At 52.3% G+C, this 20,100-nt stretch overlaps 1 protein-coding gene and 1 long non-coding RNA gene across 5 annotated transcripts in view; both read left to right on the top strand.

Annotated features, from left to right (window-relative positions):
* Syn1 (Syntrophin-like 1) overlaps nucleotides 1-20,100 on the top strand; it is a 412,539-nt gene that overhangs the window by 96,639 nt on the left and 295,800 nt on the right. The window lies entirely within an intron of this gene.
* The window catches only part of LOC143175135 (uncharacterized), a 72,709-nt gene that overhangs the window by 28,797 nt on the left and 23,812 nt on the right, over nucleotides 1-20,100 (top strand). For both annotated transcript variants that reach the window (XR_012999803.1, XR_012999802.1), the window contains exon 2: nucleotides 12,088-12,137. This is a non-coding gene — a long non-coding RNA (uncharacterized LOC143175135). The remainder of the gene's footprint in view (nucleotides 1-12,087; nucleotides 12,138-20,100) is intronic.

Here is a 20,100-nt window from a genome sequence, read left to right as displayed (position 1 = left end):
CGCAGCGGTAGCCGACGAAACCAAGTGCGGTGGAATCGCGCGCCGATTCAATCGACCGCGGATTCCGGCAGATATTCTATCGAGCTGCGTAACACGGCAACGTTAAAACTCTCGACCCTACGCGAGCGGGGCCGTTCATTAGCCCGTAAACGAAGAGCGTGACCGCGCGACTCGCGTTATCACGGCCGTCCGCGGGTCGCGGCGCGCCAAAGCCGCCTGCCCACTTACAATAATTGGCGGTGGAACTGATTGGTGCGACCCATCCGTCAATTAGCAGCGCACAATACCGCGGGCGCATCTGGTTCGATCAACCAGGAGCGATGGCCAACCGCGCTCGCGAGATGTATTGTACACTCCGCCGTCGGATATTTACGTCCCATCGTTCGCCATTAGCTGGAGGTTCGCGTCGGAGGTCAAGAAAAAGGGCGACAACCGACGGACCATCGAGTGCAGGTCAACTCCAATTGCTCCCTCTGTCACTCGTTCTAATAACACGCTCTATCAATAGACGAATAACGAATTCCTATAATCCACATAAGGCGCGTCATAACATTCGTCAACGTCTTACGCTACCGGCACGTCGATTCCGCAGAAACGCAACGGCGCGGAGCAACGTTGAAACATGCATCGCCGCAGCCCCGCGACGAGCGCCGGCTAACGCGTTCCACTCCGCCGGCACTCGAGGCAAGACACCGCGCGTTCGTTCATTCAGAAATCTCCCAGCCAACTGCAGTATACGAATTACCGTCGAGCAATGAAGCCTCCGGAGAGTGAGTTAACACGTTCCGAGGGAGGCAAACTCTTACAACTCCAGCCTCCCCTAAGTCTCGAGTTTCGCCGTAACCGAGTACCACGGGAACTTCCACCGGATGTACTCCTATGAAGTTCTAATTTCCCCGATCCCGAAGTTAACCGTGACTGGAGCGAGCCGCCCGGTTCTTCCATCGATTGATCATCGTGTTCGTTCTTCGGCAAACACGCTCGCGCGTTTCGCGCCGGTGGACGAGTGTTCCGCAGCCCCGCGCCGGTAAAGGGTGGATCGGTCAGAGGCCGTACGTCTGACTGCGAAATACGGTCCCGGAGATGGTTCTCCGTTAATTTCCTTTCGCGCTATTTGTTCGACCTGCCCTTTTTTCCCACCCTCCCCGTCCCACCATTTGTCACCTGCTCCGTCTCCCTTCCGCCCCGGGTCGCGTCCCGTTCGCCATTGTTTCTGCTCCGGCCGGGCTCTTCGTTTTCCTTTCCGCTTTATTTACTCTTTCGTTTTTCCTCCCTTCCTCCCGTTGTCGGTGCTCGCTCCCTTTTCGCCCCCGTTTCCTTGGATCCCTCTGTTCCAGCCGGCCCCGCGCGTCGCCCGGCCTCTCCGGCTCGCCGCTCTCCTGGAACCAACTGCCGTTGCCCGCAGATTCACAGTCGTTCGGAGCGGCCTCGTTCAACGAACGAACGGTCCGCGAGCGAACGCATCGGCGTTTCCCCCGACGCAAACACTGACGGGCCTGCATTATTCCGCCCCGGTGTCGTGGCTGTTGCCCCCGGCCGCTCTCGAACCTTCACGTCAAACGGCCGCTATTTGTACGGGGGCCGGCGGCCTCTGTGTACCCGTGCACGCGCGCGTGCAAACCGACCGGCCGCGGCCGGATATAGATCGCGCAGCATAATGCGCTCTCCGCCCGTCGAGCGCGTCTAGGAAACCTTTATCCCTTTTCCGCGGGGCCTGGGAATTGCCGATCGATGCCGCCGGGAGCTTGCAACAATAATAACAGGGGGATCATGCGTGATCATCGCGCGTCGACGATCGATTCGTCGAGTGGACGCCGGTCTTGGAGTCTTTTATACCTCGTGGAAATGTTTCATGCCAAGTATGTACCTTACCTCTCGAATCGCTCGAAGCAGAATTATTCGGTAACGGAAACCAGATAACGAAAGAAGTTTCACGCGAAACCGGTGATTACTGCTAACGCCATTCATCTTTATCGCAAAAGATTACGTTACGTAAAACGCTGGGAACTCCGGACGCGTTAATCTACAAACTCCATTAAGGGTCGAACCCTTTTTATTCCCCGCGAACTTGCGAGATTGCCCTCGTTAGAGGACGCCATTCACCGTAATTCGAAAGTATTTAAACATTTCAAGCTCCCCCTCTCCGCCGGCGCGAACCGCCGAAAACCGTGCGCTCGAACGAAGCGATCCGACTCGATTAACGGCGAAACCGGCGGCGGAGAGCCGTATCGCCGGGAGTCGACCGGCGCGGAACAATCCGCCGTTCCCGGTTAAAGTACACGCGGCGACCGCAATTTCTCCGCGCGTAATACGGTCCGCGGCCGGCTGAAAGTTTTCCATTAATAAAAAATTCCCGTTTCCGGGACTTGCGAAAGCTTTTTAATTCCCCGGAGTGTCGCGGTCGCCGCGGCGGTCTCCCCGGCGAGGGCCGGAGAATTATTTCTGCATATTGCGGGCCAATGGGTGGTCGGCGGCCGTCGTTTTCGTGTTTCGCGGGGCGACGGAGGGAAAGGAGCAGCGGCGTCGGTGCTCGGAATTTATGTAATGCACACGAGCGGGGCGGGCGGGGGGGCTGGAGGTTACTCGCGGACCGCTCGAAAACCGTGCGATAATTGAATATCGACCGTTCCCGGAACGCGGCCCGCGCGCGTTTTCGTTATCGTCCGCGACGGTTCGAATTGTTATTTCGAATTCGGGGGCCGGCCCGCGCGGAAATTATAGCGCGCGGAAACGCCCGCGCGAACGCTGGAACGGCCGTGTTCCGCTTCGTTCCGTCGATTTTCACCGGCGCCCTCTCATCCGCGGCCGAGCGGGCGAGCGAGCGAGCGACGATAACAGCTTCGATTCCTTTTTTTCCTGCCCGTTTCCGAATTCCCGTCTCGACAGGCAGGGATTTTTGTTCGGCACGCGGGAACCGATCGATTCCTCTTCCTCTTTTTCGCTTGCCTTTCGCAGATTAAAGTAGGCCGCCGTTTAATCAACGCGATATTGGGTCGGGTTAACGCCGGGTTACGCGGCCGGGATTAGGTTTTATAACGGCGCTCGCTTATGAACGCTTATTCCCCCGTTCCGCTCGTTCGTTCGCCGATTCGTTCGGATTTTCCTTTTGATTTTTCTACTTTGCGCGTTGCATCGTGCCCGCGTCCGTTTCATTTACATCCCGCCGTATCTCGGACTACGTAGTTTCCGGCGTAAATATTTGCCTCGCGTTTTATTAGAGGAACGCGACGTTAAACAACCGAAGTTCCGCGTGACCGGTGGTTTTCGGCGTTACAATGTTTCCCGTCACGGGCGTTTTTCCCTTTCGCCTGGAATACGCGGCGGCTGGCGTACCGGGAATTTCTTAGCGCGGCCACGTTCCATCGCGTAATCGTCGGCACTATGTTAGCCTTTCAGCTGATAGCGGCCGGGATTATTGCGCGGCGCACATTCGCCCCTATAACGCGGCTCTATTTACCGTAGCCGAATGTTTGTTTTTCATTACACGGTCACGCAGGGGCGTGCGTGCCCGGATTGCGCAGCCGCGGTCCATTCATTTTGTAATGTTCGTTTCATGCTCGCTAAACGGAAAGTAAACTCGAGCGCCGCTCGGAATGGCCATCGTTTCGTCGGAGGAACGTATGTATGTACGTCGAACCGATCAGCGGCACTGCTAGGAATCAATCGATCCCTGTGTACTGTGTACAGGCCCCTTCAAAACGAATGTCTGACTTCCTGTTCTTTCGCGAGGATCTCTGAAATTCGAGGTGATTTTGTATGAGGTAACATTTTCTATCGTATGCTTGAACTACTGGAAATGAAACTTTGTATAATTTTAACAATTTGAACCCTTAACTCATCACTTGCAATATTTACAATTAACACGTTAAGTATCATATTAGCTCACTTCTGTGATATTTCTTTCCATTATCTATGTTGCTTCGAGAAATACCATTCTCTAAAGGAAACTTTATATATTTTTAACAGTTTCAACCCTTAACGAAGCAGTGTCGACGTATAGAATAGAAAATTACTTTCACTTGTAATATTTACAATTAACGCGTTCAGTATCATACTAGCTCACTTCTGTGACATTTGTTACCTATGTTGCTTCGAGAAATATTATTCTCTAAAGGTAGACATTTTCAAGTATCATAAAATACCTGTAACAACTTTGCGAATATCACTACGAATCGACTCATTCAGTTAATTTGCGTTTAATAGACCCAAGAATACCGCGAGCACAGTCCATTGTTCTTAAATATTACAGGAACACGAGGAAATTGAATCGTCTTTGCTACACACTTGCCGGCAGTCGATTCGGAATTTATATAGAAACCTGGATTGACTTACATTCGCGACGTAACCATTTCCGCAAGCTTCTACGCGAACGCGGCGCCAGCTTTGATAGAACCGTTGTCGCGAGTTTGTAAACCTCGTTAATTATACAAGGTTACATCGTCGCATTTCGCTTACTTTAATGAAGGGTTGATAGAACTGTGGAACAACTGTGTAACAAGGTCCTCCTATACGCGAGACCGAGTGTCGGCGAATCGATTTCTGCCGCGGACTGTACAGCGACCGCGTAAATCCTCGACGGACGGGGGGGGGGGGGGGCGGGGGCGGGAATTCGAAGGAAAGGGGTTGACTCCGTTGTACACGCGTAAAAAAGGGAACGCGCGGGAAAACTCGACGTCAGCCAACAGGAGTTCCTATTTCCTTTCCATTTGTATTTACGACTCCGTAGCTCGCGGATCCCGGGTATAAAGTTGCAAATTGCCCGGAAGGACGGCGAACCCCGTTGCGCGCGCGCATGATTCAATTTTCCCAATCGACATTCAGGCATTCCGCCCGACACTTCGACGGCGGGAAACTCGAATCAATCTTCGATGGAAGAGGAACACGATCCTGGAACGTTTTTAACACTTCCCAGGCTTTCCCGGCCCCCATCAGCAGCTCCCGTGAACTTCGGCCGCTTCGATTCATTCCGCGCCGTTCGATTTCTTTGATTTGATCTTCCATTTATGTCCTACCGACGACGGATCTGATACAATCGCGCGACGAATTACGATGGATCGCGATGTTTCTTCGTTTACTTCTTCGCCTGTGATTCCTTCTGGTTAATTCCAGTGAATTTTAATCGAATAGCATTCCTTTTAGTTATTATAGAATCAAAGTATTTCTTCAGGGTCAGACATTATTTTTCTAGCCTCAGAATATATTGCATAATTATTATATATAATTGTATAATTATTATATATAATTGTATAATTATTGTATAATTATAGAAGCTAAAATATTAATTTTCTAAATTTTTGTTTGCACTTAACCTAAGGGATATTTAATTTAGGAAGGAAAGTAACGATTGATATCAGACGAGTTATTTTCAATTTGAACTCGAATCCAATGATTCGTGTATATTAGATTTTATTCGGAATCTTCGCCGCGAGTCCCACGCGATAAGGCAAAGGCTGAGGAATCGTTTAACGCGGTCGCTGTTGCTTTCCCGTTGAAATCATTCCGCGGCGCCGGTCCACGAGTCTCAGACAACAGCGTTTCCTCCTCGTTTCTGTTCTCGAGCAGCTCCGATTACACTATGACCCCCTTTTCCCTATCATTGTCCAGGAACCGTCTTCCCCCCGTAGACAGCCCTGCTCCTACCTTTTGTCCCGCTTAAATCGGGCGACATTTGGCCGAAGGTGGTTCCTCTATGAAAGATCCCCGGCCCGAAGCCGCCGGGAACCGTGAATTCTGTTCGGCGCTAAAAAAAATGGTGGTGTATTATTTCTGAAAATCAATTTCGCTTAAATCGGGGATCATGCGTTCATTCATCTTCGTTCCTCGTTTCTTTTATCAAACTTGCATTCATTCGGCGCGGCCGGAGCCCGGCATTGTTCGGGTGCACCCGGATGAATATTAATCCGGGATAATTAGCCGAATAAATTATTGTTATCCGCGTAATTCATTCGGATAAGAATTATTCGTTATTCACGGCAAGTTGCGCCATTTATCACGGGTAAATTAAAGCGATCACTTATTCATCCGGATCGAACGCGATTTTATTCTCTCGGAATTCCGCTCGGTTACTCTACCCGAAGCCTCAAGCTCGCCTTAGCCGCCCGGAACAGAAATACTTCGCGAAAATGATCGAAGCATTAATTTCTCTGTTACGCAGGTGACTCGACGCTGGTACCCGTAACTTCGGTAACGGTCCAATTTCCGGTTTCGTCCGAAATTCACCGAGCGCACCGCCGGGTTTCATCGAGTTTAATCCTGTCGCGACGATAAATCAACATCGCGCCGCGCGCGCGAATTCCGCCGGAATATTGCGTTATTGTTCCGCGAAGAAAAAGGAGGCGCCGCGCGGACCGCGGGAGCCCGTCATTTACTCGTAATCCGCCGCGGATCCGGGAAACAAAACGGTCCGCGTCGGGAACTCCCGTAATTCGCTTAAACTTCGGCAGGGGGAATTCGAAATTATGCGAAACGCTGAGCAAGCAGAGGGGGCCGGCGATAATTGGAGCCGCCCCAAGTAAAATGTTATTGTCTAATTCGCGCAAACGGAATTTCGCGACGTTAATTCAATCGGCCCTCGTCCGCTCCGCGGCGACGCGGCGACCCCCGTGTCCGGCAGGCCTGAAAATTCCGGTCAATTATGCAGAATCTCGATAGAAATCGAATTTCCCGGCGTCGCTCTCTCTAGAATTTCTTGTCGCCTTTAAGAAGTAAACTAATCTAAATTACTGCTATTAAATCTTCTCTAGTACACGGTAATGGATCTCGACGGTTACTCGTCAGCTGTAGAGAATCATTTAACGGCGAGTGAAATTGTTCAACTCGTGCCAAAGGTATTATATTTCGAGAGACTTCTTCAACGTAATATCGCACGGAAATTAACAAAATATCGCGTAATGGAATTTTCATTCGCCATCGTTTAGCTTCCAGCGTTTCCTTTGATTTAGCCGAGGCGTCCCCGTTTATCGCGGCGTCGGACGCCTGTCGCGTTAATTTGCCGCTATAATTAACATTGTCGTTACATCCTGGCGTCCACTCGATCGGACAGGGCCTCGTCGCAGCGAGAATTACAACGGCGTCGCGTTAAGGGCCGACGGGACAGGACGCTCAATCGAGTGCAGGGAGCTGTATTTAAACCGTGCTCGTTAGCGACGGACAGAAACAACGACGAACGCGTCCCTCCGCAGTTTCTTTCGATACTCGCGCAATCTCCGATCGCCGGTTTCATTAACGGAATCGTCCCGAAGAGGGTCACTCGATAAGGACATCCGAACAGGAATCGAGAACGACCCTGGACCGCAGCGACTCGCCGTCCCCCCTGCCCCAGGGACCGGCCTCATTAATTCGTAACACGGAAAAGCGAAATTTCTGGCCGGTTCTTAACGAGATTGCACCAGGAATTAAGGCGACCGCTTTTCCCAAAGGGGATGTACCGGGAACGAGAATCGACAGGGGGTACGTTAGCCTTGCGAGGAACTTAGGGTCGAAATGCGTGGACTGGCCGGGACGCACGCGATCGGAGGAAACCGTTTTCCATCCCTCTCCGACCTTTTCCAGCCGTTTCATCCCTTGAATATCGGGGAATCCTGAGCCGAGCGATACGACAGGCCGAGCTTCATCCTCGCGCGGCGTTTTAATGACAATCCGTCGACGCTCTCGATCTCCGACGCGTCGGAAGTCTTCGTCGCAATTACTGCTAAGTGACGATCACGGTCGACGGAGTGGGAGGAATCGACTCTGGGGATCGTCGGGACGCGAGGAGAATCCAAAGTTCGACGATCCACGGTTGGTCCCTCGGTCGTGTCGTCTACGCTCAAACGCGGAACTTCTTAACAAACAAGTACACCGTGGCATTTGATCATTGGTTCCTTGATACGGAGGCTCGCTTGTGTCTCGGCGAAATAGACTGCGCACGCTGGGAAGTTTGCGCAGTTAAGACCGGTGCTTCACTTATATTCTCGATTATTATTAATAGCCTTCCGGGGAAGGGTGCGCCGAGCTGGAAGTGTCGAGTTCGAATCGAATAAATCGAGAATCCTGTCGATCGATATTTACTCCCAGCCTCGGTACTTTTTCAATCGACGGATCAAGCGAATTACGCTCGCGTAATGGAGTCCGCGGTGTTCTTGAGAAGCGGCGCGCTGAATCCCTAGGAACAAGCGAATAGCGTCGGCGCGAGCGAGAACAAGCCGCGTTCTAATGCACGCGCAGAAACGCGCCGGAGCAATGAAAAGCCGGCCGTTGAATTATAAATAGGGATGAATTATGTCGCCGGAGGCGCGCGCGATCGGCCGGGGGTGGGTTTGAGTTATTGTCGACCGACGCCGGCGGTTTGAAGCGTCGGCCGCCGGACGTTTCTCTAATTTTTCAGTCGCCGCTCGCCTTCGTCTCGCTCTGCCTTTCGCCGATCCGTCGATCGACGGAGTTAACGAGTCGAAGATTCCTCGCAAGATGGATTACCTTGTCTTCCTCGACGCCGGACGGATCCCGTCATCCGATTTTGAAACTTCATTCGACGAGGTCTGATGCGAAACTGATCGAATATCGATTCTTCTAGCTACGGGGAATTAGCTTAATCTTTCACGCGCGAGGAACTCTGCTTCTCGATTCAAGGTATTTAAAGTTTCTCCAAGTTTTCCGATTGCCGAGGCGAACCGCGGAGAATCAACTAGTGTTGATGTCCGTCGTTCGAAGGTTTTCGGCTTTCTGAACGAACTGCGGAGAATCAACCGGTGTTGTTAACGTCTTCGCGCCGCAGAAATTTCGAGGTGAGAGGGCCCGGGTTCCGGCCGATCTCCCGTCACCGTATAATTGGAGATTCGAGCGTCTAGCCCAGGGCTCTTGGCTCCGGACACGGCGTAATTATTGCATCCGTTTCAGGCGTCGCGTCGAAATTTCTGAATCACGATCCTCCAACTTGGCCGTTCCAGTTCGCTGCTGGCCGACCTACCCTCTGTCCGTCTCTTCCTCTTGTTCTCCCCGTCCCGCTCCTCTCTCGAGCTTCAGCCCCGTTTCGCCTGCCGGCCGGTCTCCCGATAATTGTGAGCGTCACGCGAGCCTGGCCTCCGGGAAAATGATGGCGGCACGCCCGCGAAAAGCCCAAATCTGATCGTTGCACGCGGGGTCAGTCTGTCACGGGGAAACCGTAATTGCAGCGACTACCAAATGATCTGCAGGGGAATTCTGCCGTGAAACTGGTAGTCGTTGCTTGCTGTTAGTGGGAAAAGTGATTTTCCTTCGCAATGGAAGCTTAGAAAAACTTAAAGTACCTGGAACGATGAGATTTGGAAGATGATCCTCCATGTTTCAATGCTTTCTAACCCAAACTTTTATCATTATTACACTTTTATATTCTATCTTGCACTGTATTTGCATACCAGAGAACAGAGTAATGACTTCCTAAACTGTTCTGATAATTAAGGACTCAACGAAACGAAAGTTCTAGCTCTCATTTCCAAATCTTAGTCCCTAGACTAGTTTGTCCCAGAAACGACGCGTTCCAATGAGAATCTAGTGTCATTACTTAAATTTCTTACGTAACACGTTGGAGTAATACACCGCGAGGCGAACCACGCGAAAATTTGTATCCCCTGGCTGCAGGTAGCCGCCCCCGCGCGATGTTCTGGTCAAAGGCGGCTTGTATCGCGGCTCTCTCATTGTACACTTGTCCCCGGCAGCCCATTGTCTTATTGTCTGCTCGCGCGGAGGCTCTGGCACCCCTTCCGGCTCGACGCGGAACTTCCAAGGGGTGGAGCCGCAGGCTTGTCCCCCGAAGTTTCGGCCGCGCCGAAACTTCCCGGCTCGCGCGTTTACTTGGTCCGCGCCGCGCTTCCTCGCCGCCCCTTTGCTCGCTAATTCTTGCGGGTCTATTATCCCGAGCCACCGTTCAGCGCTACCTGTGCGCACCTCCTCGAACTTCCTCCCTCAGCTATCTAAAAACACCACCGTTCCCTCGTTCACGACACTAAAAACCTCCTTCAAGCTTCGACGCGGTTTAAACGGCCACTCTCGGCCAAAATCATCCCCGTTTCTACCCCCGCAACCTTATCTCTCGAATTCAATTTTCACCAGCGTTTAAAGCCACTATTAAGCGACCGGTTACCCAAGCAAAGATTCACGATCAGCGCGATAATAACGGTAAAGCGAATTTTCCTGCACACACACGTACACACACAGAGTTCGAATCCTTTCGATCCATTAAGATCGGAGTCTACCGTTAACCCGATAGATATTAACCGGCGCTATCCGGGGTTCAGCGAGGAATCCCGCAGAGAGGGGAGAAAAACGCGGCGAGTTTCTCGTGGACTCGATTCCGCGAGCACGGTCGTTTCGCTCGATTAACCGTCGAATTATCTCGACGGGGTCGAAGGTCTCTCGTATGAGAGGAAGGAAAGAAGGAAGGAACTAAGGAAGGAAGGAAGGAAGGAAGGAAGGAAAGCAGAAAAAGGGGAAGGAGGAACGGTGAGGAACGATCCCCCCGATTCCAGGAACGTTAATGCACGGCGATTGGGCGAGAGCCAAAGGGGGTGGGTTCCGAGTGTCTCCCGGACCCTATTTATCTATTTATCAGACCCGGTCGCTTCCCTCTTTCCTTCGTTCCCTTTATTTTCTCGTCCGCCCAAATCCGATCTCGATCCTCCTTTCGCATTCCCTTCTCCTCCGTCTGCTGTTCTATCCCTGAGAAACTGCCGAAGGGGTAGCCGGGGCAGGAAGGTCGGGGAAAGGAGACCTTCGATTTCATTAACCGCTGTTTCACCCGAACGAGAACCGTATCGCGATCCCGGCCGGTCGGCCGTTCTCCATTAGTTTCTCGCCGGTGGTCCGTTCCACGGTGCCTCTGGAAATAAGCGGGGGCGGTTCTAGGGCCGGGCACCCGGGGATCGATCAATATGGCCGTCTACCTGCAACGTCATCGAATAAAGATCGCTCTCGGCGTCTTTGAGCGGCGGCCGACTCTTAATTTACAAGCACGCCGCGCGCTTCCGCCGATCGCGGACCGACCGCGACCCTCCTCCCTCCTCTGCGCCCCTGTCGTCATCCCTTCTCTTCACCCCTCCGTTCGCTTCTGGATGAAGGACCGTCTCTCGCCGTCGACGCGGCTGAATATCGTATCCCCCGAGGCCGCCTCGTTTGTCTGGGAAATGGAGGGGTCGCGAAAGAGACGCGGACAGAGGGGGCGGAAAGGGGTGGCTGCCGGAGCAGAGAGAAAGAGAGAGAGAGAGAGAGGAAGTGGGAGAATAGCGCCTCGTTATAAATAAATCGCGAGCAAACGGCCCGTCGAGCGATCGATTAACTTGTTCCCCGACGCGAATAAATTAACGCTTTAATGGGTCGCGAAACGGCCGACGCTATTTTTCGTTCGCGGCCGAGCACCGCCGCGGAATTTCATTTATATTCCGCGGGGGATTAATTGAAAATTTAGGGCCGTCGCCGGATCGTCCCCGGCGTGGCGCGCGATTCCGATGCTGTTGCTCGGCGGCGAGTCCTCTCGTTGAAACGGAACGAACGACTCGAATATCCGAGCTATTTCCCTCTTTACTCTCCCTCTCCCTTCGCCCCCGTGTTTTTGCGGAGAACGATTTATAGCGGTTCCGCGTATAAACGTTTCCAGGCGTAGGGATGATGGATTTCGGAAGACGCCGCGAGGATTCTCGGGAACAGTTCCCGCATCGATCGACGGGATACACGGCCGAGCGTAAATCGTTCTTCTGGCGGGGCACGATTTTTCAGCGCCGTATCTATCCGAGCCGGGGATAATTAATTATCTGGCGCGGTTTGTTTCGCGGTCGAAACGTAAGTCACGATATCACGTTTCTACGAGTGCCTATTACACGCTCCGCCGCGATTTATGCCCGGCAGAGGCTGCCTGATACCGGCCGCGTTGTATTTTTACCCTTCGTGTCTTCCCCGCCCGCCGGCGGCGATATTAAACCCGGCTTGCGTTTTCTCGGGACTCGCGTGAACTCGTCGTTCCGCTGGAAACGATGGCTACTAATTGCGAACGATCCTCATATTTTGAATCGCATTACCTTCGTTCCTCTTCGAATGAAACATAATCCTTGGGTTTTAACCGAAATTATCTTCTTGTTCCAGGTAAGCCCATTGACTGTACACATCGAACGTTCTCCCGTATCCGGACCAGCGTGAGTAATCAAGCGTATATTTCCCGTATTACCGATCCTTTCACGGCTACGGAAAATTCGCCTACTTCCAGCATCGAAATCCGACCGTTCCCTAACACAAAGCGCTAGTTTCAAATGAAATCGGCGCGGGAGCCCGGCTTCCGGGAGATTAATACACAAGCGGGCACATAGAAACAAAATCAAAAGCTCGCGCCGGATTCTCTCATTACCCGGCGGGAGCGGAGTACCGTTTTCGGTGAACCAGACTATCCGAAAGCAACGGAGTATCATATTTTCGATTGAATCCCGAGCCCCGGTGCTCGAAACGGTATCAACAATTCGGACAATCCGGCATCCCCTGCGTGAAATCGAATTCAACCCCCTCGAAGAGTACCGCGCGCGTGCTGGCGGGCGGTAAGGGGTTGAAAAAATCCCCGATACCCGGTGTCTCAAAGTGTGAATTTCCCTTTCGTCGGCCGGCAGTCGGACGCGTTGTTCCGCTGCAGGCCGAAAGGGTTGGGGCTCGCCGGCCGGGGAGGGAAGGGGCGACCGAGCGGAAAGAGGCGCGCGGGGGCTCAAAGCTCCCGCCCAGACCTCGGTCGGATTTCAATGGGCGAACTTTTTCAAAGACTGCCGGCCGGTTGTATCGCGGCGCGCGGGCTGAAACGACCGCTTCCGAATGTTCGGCCGAACGAAGCCGCGGTTGCGGTCAGTCTCGCGAATAGCCGACACTCATAAAAGCCTTTTCAAAATGTTCGCGCAGAGAAAAAAAAATGCCCGAGTGGAAATTCACGGTCCGGCGTGCACGCACGCGGGCACGGGTTAAATCGGCAACGAAAAATTCCCGTGCAACCGTACGCCCCCTCCCGCCGCCGCCGCCGCCGCCGCCGCCGCCGCTGTTGCGCCCCTGTTGCCCCTGGCACGGTTAAGTGAACGTGTCGCAGCGGGACAGGCTGGTTCCGGGGAAACGGAGGGATCCGAGGGCTTGACAAATGGAACGCGCTGATAGATCTGCAATATTCTGTTACCGGTGTACAGTATGTGGCGTTCCGAGTCGCGGATGGAATTTCGACTGTACTTCTCGGGTGGTTTTCGAGCTGCTCGAGTCGAATTTGTTGAGAGTGTCGGTTTTGTTGTCGCGGTTTTTGATATTCTTCGGGAATCTGCGTTATATAAGATAAAGACATGATGAAAGTGTCTATGGGGATGAAAGACTTTGGCTTTGACTACGGCTTTTGCGTTTCTGTGACAGTGTATTGAAACTATCGGAACTCTGCTTTGAAATAGACCGATCTAAAATAATCAGATCGCGAGGATTCTTTGGTGGGGGTTTTAGATTTAAAGTGGATGTTCTTGACAATGGATCGCAGAGATATTCTTCGAGGGTTGATTGTTAACCCTTACGGCAGAATTTCGCGTATTTGTAAAGTACTGAATTGAACTAAGTTAAACCCATGGAAAGTAATTATAGTTATATAATATATAACCAACGGAATGTAATTGTTGAATCAGAATTCACTTAGATCGCGAGCTTCGCTGCGATTGTCAATATTTCACCCCCTATGGGCGTGAACAGTGAAATCATATTTTTCGCCCTCGGTCGCCGACAGCAGCCAAGGGGTTAATAACTAACTTAGGCATAAATCGAGGGCTATGTTTCTACTTAACTTTTATCTCTGCTCCGACCGATGGTACGCGCTACCAGAAAGCTTTCGCATAAAACCCATCCGGCGGGTCGTACGAAAATGAAATTGCGCGGTGCCGGTACACAGAAACTGGCCGGCGTTCCGCGTTTCAATTAACCGTATCAGATTAAAAAAAGAAACGCCGGCCTCCCGATCGAACTTGCAGAATCATTGGTTCGCCTCCGAACGAATTTTAGTTACACGTCAAACGTTCGGGCGGGACGGGCCGGTGTTTCTCGAATCGCCGGCGCATCTATTGGCTGCAGGGTCCGCGGTATCGAATACTTTCAGCATCGTTGCATCGCTCTGTGCATTTTCCCCGGGGGATCCGTCTTTCGTTCATCGTCCCGGCCGTGTACTTTAATAACGATATTTGCGGATCGCATATTGTATCCGGCCGCTGCGAGCGTCTGCAAGTGTGTGTGCACACCGGCGAAATTGCAGTTCCAGGACGGTCGGGTTTGATCCCTTTGTGCGATGAATCTTCGCGGTTTCTGGAAGCTGCCCGTAGGATTCCGGGCCGAGCGTTTATTATGCGCGCTCCGAGCTCTCGTTTTTCTCGCGTTCCACGGACGAGATCGCGTAATACCTGCCGATGTTGCGGGATTCATCGTGGACGAATTATAACCGGCCCGCATTGAAACTGCGCCGAGAACTGATGATGCAAGGGATAATTAGATCGAGCGGCCTGCGGATATTTATGCGGCGAGTCCCTCGGAACGCGGTCCCCAACGACGGAGCGACGATAGAAAGCGGTTCCGAGCGTTTCATACGTTTCCCCGTGTATTCCATTACCGTGAACTTCTCGTTTCCCGTTCCCTCTCGCGATTATTATTCCCAGCGGCGGGTCTCCGTTTTAAAGAAGGCGAGGGATCGATCGCCCTTTAAAATTTAATTAAACTCCAAGCGTCCGTGAGAGGAGGCGCGCGCGCTTCTTTCCCAATGAGAGGCGAGCTAAAAATGAAATTATTTCCCCGGCTATAAACGGAGCCGGCGGGAGGGGCGGGGGACAGCCGGCGAAGCCAACAACGACGCGAAAATTGCTTCAACGAAATCTGACCGCGATACACTTCACGCTCGTCCGAGCGGGCTTCTATCTCCGCTGGCCGGTCCACTGGCGAATAAAGGAGAACCAAGCGGGAGAGAGATCGAAAGAGGGGTAGAAGGGGGGACGGAGGGAGAACGGAAAGAAAAAGTACAAGAAATAATTACTCAGGTTCTCGGAGATAGGGGGTGGACGAAGGGGTTCAGAAGAAAGCGGTGGCCGGGAATGGTGCGGCGTACACGAGCAGCTAAACTGCCGGCGGCCCGGGCCGCGCCGCGCCGCGCCGCGGCTTCCTATCTCTTTCAACTTTTGTACCCTCGAAAGTTAATTACTCGAGGCTACTGATAAGGATCGCGGCTGGCCAGCCTGCTAGGGCTACACCGCTGGAATGGAAGTGTCGAAGGCAGCGAGTGCGTAGCGAGAGTTAGGGGCGGAGGGATGCTTGAACCTCTTCAAGTTCCTCGCTAGTTAGGGGCTAAAGATAGCGAGACCGGGTCGAGAGCGAACCTCTGGCGTCTTTCCGTCCTGTCCGCGGGAAAGGAGACGGAAACGGAAACCATGGAAACTGCGGGAGGGGTGAGGCGGGCCGGGAAAATCAGGGGGAAAAGGATCCGCCAGGACCTCGGGGAGCCGAAGACCCGCCAGGACGACGGCGGAGGACGCGCGGGAGGCAAAAAGGCCGGGGTAACCTTCTTACACCCATTACCGGGGGGTTAGGGAGTATAATGTCGTTAATTCGACGTTTTCGCGAGCCAGCTTCCGGCCGTAAGAAGCTCCGAAGACCTAACTCGTCTCCTCTGCGGACCAAACAAAGTTGCTGCAATCCAATTGACCCGGCCGGCTATATCCGCCCCGTCACCTCGATGCCTCGGATTTTTCTTCGACCCCGTCCGCTGGATAACCTTCCAACCTTCGTCAGGAATATATTTAAGGGTGAGAGCTTCCTGAAAGCGTTGAGAAGCACCGAACGCTCGATTATTCGTAGACGATCTTGTCGGTGGTGAACAGTGGAGGATTCAGTCTTGGAGCATGGTCGATTTAGATCGTTCTGTTTCGTAGATTGGTAATTGAAGTAGAAGATTCAGTTATTTTTCGACTATGCGTTAAATGTCGCGCGATATGCCTCGGGGCTGAAGTGCAATTTGCGTGAAGGAGATATCGCTCGCTTGCCCTCCGAGTCGTTTCATACTGTCTGAAAGTTCCGAACAATCCGTGACACGAAATCCTTGGACGCCTTCCGCAGGAGACGGCGAACTTCCCGGCTCGTTTCTCGGAACTATCGAAAAACTCGTCGCCCGACAGCTCCGGAGAGTCCTTTGGTCAATTAGGCAGCTCTCACCGGCTAATTCCTCGCCGTCAATTAGCTCCGCCCGGATCGAATTCATCGCCGAGACGGTCTTTCTTCGGCGAAACCACGAATCTGCATAGTTCCTACCTGGAGCACTTCTCTCGCTCCTGTTTCTTCGCTGTGCGCCGAGTAAAAAATAAATGTGATAAAGTCTCCAAGGGAAAAGGAATTTCGGCGGAGTCGTCTTCAAAGTCGCTTCATTTGCTGAACTACTGGAAGCGCGCTCGAAGCTTCCGGCTCCGAGGAATTTTTCCCCGGTAAATGGATCACGAGGGTCCATAACCGAGACTCGTCCGGACGCGGGGCTCACGCACCGAAGTAGCCGGCGGACGAGGGTGGCGACGTCTTCGTTTCCAATTAGTACGCGGGAAAAAACCGGGAAAGTCGCGAGACGACGCGCCGCTGAAAGGACGCAACGAAACATCAGCCGGCTCGAACTGCCAACAAAGAAGCGTCCGTTCCAATTACCGTCTGCGAGAGGTCACCGCGAGCCGGCTCGCAGACAGTCAGGCCATTTAAATTTTCCGCAAGGCAGCTCGTCTGAAGCTCATAGAGTCCCGTAAGCGAGGACGCGACCTGGAGGAACCTGGGTCAGGTTCGAGAAAGTAGCATCTCCCGGAGAAACCTGCGTCACAACTGGAAGGAACTCTCCGAGGAACTTCCGGAAGTATATCTCGACTGTACACCCGCGCTTCGTTACGCCGAAGCAAGAAAATACCTGGTCAAGTGTCTGAACTGATGAATCATCAGCTACGAACAGCATACCTAATTCAACGTTATACTAATCTCAAAAGATACTCCAACCCTAATTCAAACTACCCGAACGAGACAGTTGCCAGCCCATCAGTTTATTGATGAGACCCTCCCTTTCCTCAGGGCAGCAAGTTAGGTTCCCATCAGTTCAGGATCAAACTTCCCTAGCGAGTAGAAGTTCGCCGGACTCGTGTCGCGCAGGGAACTAACGCGAGGGTTAAGTTCAACCTAATCAAACACCTCCAGGACGGTGTCCCCGTGGAACTGTAAGGATCAGTTCGAGCGAACAGTTCACGGTCGAAAGGGTGAAAACTTCGCTCCCAGGCTGAAAGCGAGGATCCGAAAGAAATCACGCCAGTCACGGGTCGATCTGAGCGAGTCGCTAAGATATGATTCCTAGAGTCTGCTCGCTCCCGGGGTAACCCGAGGAGCGTGAAACCCGAGAACCCCTGTGACCCGGTTGCGGGGTAGTCGTCTCGGTCAGCCGAATACCCGACCGCAGTCACGGTGCCCCGGGAAAAGAGCTTTCGTGACCGATCATCCATTAGCGGCCCGAATAGGATATCCATCCCGCGTCTTATCCTCGTCGACGTAGTTTCCCTGACGTGTTCCCGGGACGCGCCGGTGTCTGCCGTCCCCCGAGATTATCGATTTTAAGCCGGTGTCGGAATTTAATCCCCCCGAGATTGATCCGCGACGTCGATCCCGTCTGCGGAGCTGAAAGGTCTCCGGGGGATAAGGGAGCCTGGACCAGCGGAATGAACGCTTCTTACCGCTCCGCTCGGCGCACCGCTGCCTTCCCGGTTCCTCGGCATCTCGGCCCGGCAGCGCGGATGCCAGTCTTTTCGCCGGCAACTTCGTCTTGGCCTAGATCCGATAAAGGAGCGGATGGGTTTCAGCTACGTGTCGGCTCTAATAGACCGTCCGCCATTGAGCGATGCTTCCGAAGCTCGCGTTCCTCGGTCCTCTCAATGAAATCCGGGTCCATTCCGACCCGAGGAATTATTCACGCCGAGATCCTGATTTCGAACTTCCGTGGAAAGTCTCGCATTCGGATCGTGAAATAATGAAACTGTAGGTCGGTGACGTCAGCGGTAGATTCTATTGCGCCGAGCAACAGGTCTCCGGTCTAAATTTATTTCTTATTAACGATTCGGTTGTTGCAGTGCTATTTCTAGCGGCTCGAGTTTCGCGCGGAAGGGATGATTAATTTATAGGATGCTTATTGTCGTTCTTCTTGGGGAGTCGAGTATCGACGCGGCATTTTTGCGGATCGGGGCTGTTTTACCGCGCCGGCTCGCTCCGCCGGCGTGCAACGTATGCGCCGGCCGTCCATTATCGAGCGCTTAATCGGATAACTTCGATCGGTTTGTTGAATACAGTTGCCGTTGTAATAAGCTTACCGGAACAGTTCCTAAACTTGCGGCGCTCCCTGTACAGCGAGCTCCGGCTATTTGATTACACGCTGCTCGCATACATTTAAAGCTACTTAGGGAGCCGCGGAGCAGGCCGCCGGTCAAAGGAAATGCGATCTACGACCTTTCCGCGGCCACGGCAGCTTTTCCGACCGATACAGCACAAAGCCGCCCGCCCGGCGGAGCCGCGATTCGGTTATCGTGCGGGGAACTTATTTATTTCGCGAATGAAAAATGGAGCGGAACGATCGGCGAGGGAACCGGGGCTGACGCGATCGGCGCTCGGCGGAACGTGTCGGCGGCTCGTCGATCATCTTGATGTAAAGTAATTGTTAATTACGTTTAGTCGCCCGACGCGTTCGATCCGAGTACACGTATTATTGCTGGGGTATTGTGGAACGCAAGCCTTGTATCCGGATATAGTTAATACCGGCTGAAGGTATCCGGTTTAATTTGGGAATCGAGAATTAACCGGTACTATCATTAATTATTGTGCGACGTGCTAAGGGGATGAAATCGGAGAGGGATGCTGGTCCAGGTTTCATAGTACATTATAGTCCTCGTTGTACCTTGGGGAGCGACTGTGCAAAATTTAGTTCATATCCGTTAAAGGCTGTTGAATTTAATGGCGAACATACGGACGACCATTTCGAGTTCATGCGCGGTACCAGTAGGGCACACGTTGTATTGCTTGTCCGATCATTGCTCGTTTATACTACTTATTCCATTTTAAATTCCGTTCGTTACTTCCTGTATCACTAAGCCCTCAATGTTTCTCTGTTGTTCCATTCTATAAATACAATTTTCATCAAATTTATTCGACCCTTTGTGCTCGAGAGGCTCTCAATCACCATTAGACTCCATATAACGAAATTATAGTCGTATATATCACTAAAACTACCAATTAAAGTTTCAACAGACTCTCGTAGCTACAGAGAAACTTCAAAAAGTCAACTGCTCGGTAATTCTCGTGATATTCTGCTTCGTATAACGCATCGATATATAAAATATTAAAATATCTTCTTAACCCATTCACTGCGTCACGAATACGCTCGTAGCAAGAGATTGCCAGTTTGGTACAATCTTTGTATTTGACAATGTTGACAACGTTTGTATTTTAAATGTATCATAAAGCAAAATAAATTGAAAGTACAAATGAAACCACACATTGTATACTAGCAGTGGGTTACTATAAGATTTGTCATTGTCATAAAAGAATAAGGAATATTGTACAGAACGCCTAAAATTCTCATGGCAGCGAACGTGTTAATTCACGTTTCCTCGTCGATTAGCTTCAAAGAACATCGTGTACTAATCAAGGAGCGTCTCAGATTCCCAGCGAGAAACTTTCGAGGTAACGGCAATAAATCAATGGGGAATTATCGAAACCTAAAACCGGCTCGCGAACCTTAACAATATAATCATGCATCAGCATGTTCTCCGGGCAAAGCTGGAACGGAGTGCGCGGCGCAAGGATCCCGCCCCGTAACATCGTACGGATTCGGTTACGAGGAAGGGTCCAGCGCGTCCGTGGAGCGTAAACTCGCGCATCGAATAACCCGAGGAAGCTGTAAGGCCATCAAGCCCGTTACGTTCATTGATAGCGTTTAATTAGCGCCGGCGCCAACACGGCTGCCGAGCGTCCACCGGGCAGCGCCGTTCGACCGACAAATTCCAACTAATTTTCACAGTCGGGATCCTTTAATTAGAATCCCGGCCGGCAGATTTCCCGTCGCCG

Source organism: Nomia melanderi, chromosome 12 (assembly GCF_051020985.1).
Source record: "Nomia melanderi isolate GNS246 chromosome 12, iyNomMela1, whole genome shotgun sequence".
Taxonomy (NCBI): domain Eukaryota; kingdom Metazoa; phylum Arthropoda; class Insecta; order Hymenoptera; family Halictidae; genus Nomia; species Nomia melanderi.
Note: the sequence above shows the minus strand (reverse complement) of the source record. Positions and strands in the feature narration are given on the sequence as shown.